This window comes from Anomaloglossus baeobatrachus, chromosome 4 (assembly GCF_048569485.1).
Source record: "Anomaloglossus baeobatrachus isolate aAnoBae1 chromosome 4, aAnoBae1.hap1, whole genome shotgun sequence".
In the NCBI taxonomy this organism is placed as follows: Eukaryota; Metazoa; Chordata; class Amphibia; order Anura; family Aromobatidae; genus Anomaloglossus; species Anomaloglossus baeobatrachus.
Window position 1 is genome coordinate 386,290,273 of NC_134356.1, and position 5,663 is coordinate 386,295,935.

Sequence of the window (5,663 nt, forward strand, 5' to 3'; positions counted from 1 at the left end):
GCAAACACTCAGTGTACCTAGTGGCATCCTATACGTGGCTATTGGACTTTGCTATAGTCCCACTAGTGCAAAGACATTTGCAGAGCGCGTCTGCCTGCGTTGCACACTACAACTCATTCTAACCAAGCCATTATACTAGCAAACACTCAGTGTACCTAGTGGCATCCTATACGTGGCTATTGGACTTTGCTATAGTCCCACTAGTGCAAAGACATTTGCAGAGCGCGTCTGCCTGCGTTGCACACTACAACTCATTCTAACCAAGCCATTATACTAGCAAACACTCAGTGTACCTAGTGGCATCCTATACGTGGCTATTGGACTTTGCTATAGTCCCACTAGTGCAAAGACATTTGCAGAGCGCGTCTGCCTGCGTTGCACACTACAACTCATTCTAACCAAGCCATTATACTAGCAAACACTCAGTGTACCTAGTGGCATCCTATACGTGGCTATTGGACTTTGCTATAGTCCCACTAGTGCAAAGACATTTGCAGCACGTCTGCCTGCGTTGCACACTCCAACTAATTATAACTAAGTTGCATTGTCAGGGATATTTATTCTTTATTATTCTGCTGTTAATAAAGCTAGACCACCACTGCAATCTTCACCACCTCTCAATTTTTACTACCACATTTTCAGTCCACAATCTTGTCGCAATCAACATGAGTGGCAAAATGACAGATGCTGGTGGAAAGGGGAAGAGGCGTGGTGGAAAAGGCAAAAAAGGTTTTGTCCGTGGGGAAGGTGGCAAAGCTCCATTATCATCTGCTGAAGATAGACCATCTACCAGCAAAAGTAAGATGTCTACTACTTACCGTGGACAATCCGATGTGCTCCCTTTGTTACGGACACGAACAACAGGAACAAAGGTAGATGATGGGCAAAAAAGGAAAATGCTTGAATGGATCTCAAGTGGTCCAACAAGTGCCCTCTCTGCCACTTCAAGTACCGCATCCAAAAAACACCAGTCCTCTGAGTTGTCATCCCAATCAAACTTGCTTTCTCCCAGCTCTGAAGTCTCCATCAGCCCTGCACAGTATGGTGGAACTGAGATGGCTGAGTCTGCAGAGCTGTTCAGTCACACTATAGCCTGGGAATCAGAGGTCTGCTCCCAAGCTACAGTGAGTACAGAACAGGAAATGGTCTGCAGTGATGCCCAGAACCTTTGTGACTCAGATTCAGGCCGTGAGGACCAAGTTTCTGAGCATAATGTTGACCCTTTGTCACAAACTGTAACACCTGTGGTTATAGACAATGAGGAACATACTGATGAAGATGAGACGCAGATACCCGATTGGGATGACAACTTAAATATTCCGTCAGGGCAAGAAGAGGCTCGGTCTGAGGGGGAGGGGAGTGCAAACACAACAATTGATGATGACGTTCTAGATCCCACCTACTGTCAACCCCCAGTCAGGCACTCGAGGAGGTCAACAGAGGCGGTGGAGGAGGATGCAACCGACGACGAAGTTACCTTGCGCCTTCCTGGACAGAGTCGGAGCACTGGTAGCACGTCTACAACTGCATCCTCAGCCACCACTCTGCCTATGAGCATTATTCGGGGTGGATCAACAGGTCGCATGGCCTCTAAGCCTTGCCTAGCCTGGGCCTTTTTTCACATCGAAAAAGATCGCCCAACTCATGTGATATGTAACATTTGTCATGATTCTCTTAGTAGAGGTCAAAAGCTCAGCAGTTTGACAACTTCTTCCATGAATCGTCACATGAATAAATATCATAAGTCCCGGTGGGAAGCTCACCGTGCTGCAATGCGGCCTAGCGGAGCGAACCATCCACCGCCCGCCCCTTCCACTGCATCCGCGCGCTCTTCATCTTCTAGGACTGTGGGGACAGCTGCCACACCTGTTTTTCCACGCAAAACTTCCACCACTGTAACCGCAACAGGCAGTTTGCTTGTAAGGTCGTCAGTTGGTTTGGAAGGGGAAACAAGTGAGTGTGTACAGCTCTCTCAGACATCGATAGCACCAACGTTGGATGAAGGCAACATCATGTCTCCGCCTGCACTTTCCTCACAAACCTGCATTTTTCAAGGGACACCCTACTCAACACCGTCTACACACAGCAGCCAGATCTCTGTCCCTCAGATGTGGTCAAATAAAAGGCCACTTCCTCCGACCCATGACAAAGCTAAGAGGTTGACTCTATCCCTCTGTAAGCTGTTGGCTACCGAAATGCTGCCTTTCCGCCTAGTGGACACACAGGATTTTAGAGACCTTATGTCTGTCGCTGTGCCCCAGTACCAGATGCCTAGTCGCCACTACTTCTCTAAGAAAGGTGTGCCCGCGCTACACCAGCATGTCGCACACAACATCACCGCTTCCTTGAGAAACTCTGTGTGTGAACGGGTGCATTTCACCACCGATACTTGGACCAGTAAGCATGGACAGGGACGTTACATGTCGCTGACTGGGCACTGGGTAACTATGGTGATAGATGGTGAAGGGTCTGCTGCACAAGTCTTGCCGTCCCCACGACTTGTGTGTCAATCCTCTGTCTGTCCAAGTTCCGCCACTGCTTCTGCATCCTCCACCTCATCTGGGTCCTCCACCTCCGCCCCAAGCCTGCCTGGTCAGGCCACCAGCGTTCTCACTGCGCAGAAGGAATCACGCACCCCTCATTACTATGCTGGCAGCAGAGCGCAACGGCATCAGGCGGTCTTTAGCTTGACATGTCTTGGTAATAAGAGTCACACAGCTGAGGAGTTGTGGTCAGCTTTGCGGTCCGAGTTTAATAAATGGTTGTCTCCACTCAAACTGCAGCCTGGTAAGGCCGTGTGCGACAATGCTGCAAACCTGGGTGCGGCACTTCGCCTGGGCAAGGTGACACACGTACCTTGTATGGCTCACGTGTTGAACCTTGTCGTGCAGCAATTTTTAACACACTATCCCGGCCTAGATGGCCTTCTGAACAGGGCACGAAAACTGTCAGCTCACTTCCGCCGTTCAAGCGCCGCAGCAGAGCGACTTGCATCGCTCCAGAAGTCTTTCGGCCTGCCGGTTCATCGCCTGAAATGCGATGTGGCGACACGCTGGAATTCAACTCTACACATGTTACAGCGACTGTGGCAGCACCGCAGAGCCCTGGTGCAATACGTCATGACGTATAGCCTGGGCCAACGAGATGCAGAGGTGGGGCAGATCACCCTGATGGAGTGGTCTCAGATCAAGGACCTATGCACCCTTCTGCACAGTTTCGACATGGCGACGAATATGTTTAGCTCTGACAATGCCATTATCAGCATGACGATTCCAGTCATTTACATGCTGGAGCACACGCTAAACACTATTCGGAGTCAGGGGGTGGGACAACATGAAGGGGAGGAACTACAGGAGGATTCATATGCGCAAGGGACAACAACATCACGAAGGTCCAGACGTTCATCATCACCAACGCAGCAGGCATGGGACCATGGGGGACAGGGATCGACAAGGGCGCATAGTAGCAGGCGAAATGTTGAGCAAGGTGCAGGAGAACATGAAGAAATGGAGGACGAACTGTCCATGGACATGGAAGACTCAGCGGATGAGGGAGACCTTGGTCAAATTTCAGTTGAAAGAGGTTGGGGTCAGATGTCAGAGGAAGAAAGAACGGGTAGCACCTCTATGCCACAAACACAGCATGGACTTGGTCCGCATGGCTGCGCAAGACACATGAGTGCCTTTTTGTTGCACTACCTCCAACATGACAGTCGTATTGTCAAAATTAGAAGTGATGATGACTACTGGATTGCCACACTATTAGATCCCCGGTACAAGTCCAAATTTTGTGACATAATTCCAGCCATAGAAAGGGACGCACGTATGCAGGAGTATCAGCAGAAGCTGTTACTAGATCTTAGCTCGGCTTTTCCACCAAACAACCGTGCAGGTGCAGGGAGTGAATCTCCCAGTTGTAACTTGACAAACATGGGACGGTCTCGTCATCTTCAACAGTCTACCCGTACCAGTAGGACCTTTTCTGGTGCCGGTAACAGCAATTTTATGGAATCTTTTCATAATTTTTTTAGACCCTCTTTTGCAAGGCCACCAGAGACAACAAGTCTGACACATAGTCAACGGCTGGAGAGGATGATACAGGAGTATCTCCAAATGAACATCGATGCCATGACTGTGCAACTGGAGCCTTGCTCCTTTTGGGCTTCAAACCTACAAAAATGGCCAGAGCTCGCAACTTACGCCTTGGAGATTTTGTCGTGTCCAGCTGCCAGCGTTGTCTCTGAACGTGTATTCAGTGCTGCTGGGTGTGTGCTGACAGATAAGCGCACGCGTCTGTCCAGTGACAATGTGGACAGACTGACGTTCATCAAAATGAACAAGTCATGGATCCAGAAGGAATTTACTACCCCTGTGTCATCCTGGGGAGAGTAAATGCTTGTGGATTTGGAATGTGCTTGATGCAAATCAAAACATCCTGTTTGCAACTAGGGCCCAAGTGCTGCCACTGATGGGGTGGGTGTCTGTGTGGCCCAATTTTTGGAAAAAAGGGAGACTCCGCTTGGAGTAACCCTTGCTTGCTGTGTTTTTAAAAGAAGCCAAGATGAACAGAGCTGGGATCAGGAAAGACTTTGCTACCTACCCCGGTGTCATCCTGGGGACGGCTAAGAATAGCGTATTTTTGAATGTGCTTGATGCAAATCAAAACATCCTGTTTGCAACTAGGGCCCAAGTGCTGCCACTGATGTGGTGGGTGTCTGTGTGGCCCAATTTTTGGAAAAAAGGGAGACTCCGCTTGGAGTAACCCTTGCTTGCTGTGTTTTTAAAAGAAGCCAAGATGAACAGAGCTGGGATCAGGAAAGACTTTGCTACCTACCCCGGTGTCATCCTGGGGACGGTTAAGAATAGCGTATTTTTGAATGTGCTTGATGCAAATCTAGCTGTGAAGTGTACAACTGGGGCACAACTGCTGCCACTGAAGGGGTGGGTGTGTGTGGGGCCCAATTTTTGGAAAAAAGGGAGACTCCGCTTGGAGTAACCCTTGCTTGCTGTGTTTTTAAAAGAAGCCAAGATGAACAGAGCTGGGATCAGGAAAGACTTTGCTACCTACCCCGGTGTCATCCTGGGGACGGCTAAGAATAGCGTATTTTTGAATGTGCTTGATGCAAATCAAAACATCCTGTTTGCAACTAGGGCCCAAGTGCTGCCACTGATGGGGTGGGTGTCTGTGTGGCCCAATTTTTGGAAAAAAGGGAGACTCCGCTTGGAGTAACCCTTGCTTGCTGTGTTTTTAAAAGAAGCCAAGATGAACAGAGCTGGGATCAGGAAAGACTTTGCTACCTACCCCGGTGTCATCCTGGGGACGGATAAGAATGGCGTATTTTTGAATGTGCTTGATGCAAATCTAGCTGTGAAGTGTACAACTGGGGCACAACTGCTGCCACTGAATGGGTGGGTGTGTGTGGGGCCCAATTTTTGGAAAAAAGGGAGACTCCGCTTGGAGTAACCCTTGCTTGCTGTGTTTTTAAAAGAAGCCAAGATGAACAGAGCTGGGATCAGGAAAGACTTTGCTACCTACCCCGGTGTCATCCTGGGGACGGCTAAGAATAGCGTATTTTTGAATGTGCTTGATGCAAATCAAAACATCCTGTTTGCAACTAGGGCCCAAGTGCTGCCACTGATGTGGTGGGTGTCTGTGTGGCCCAA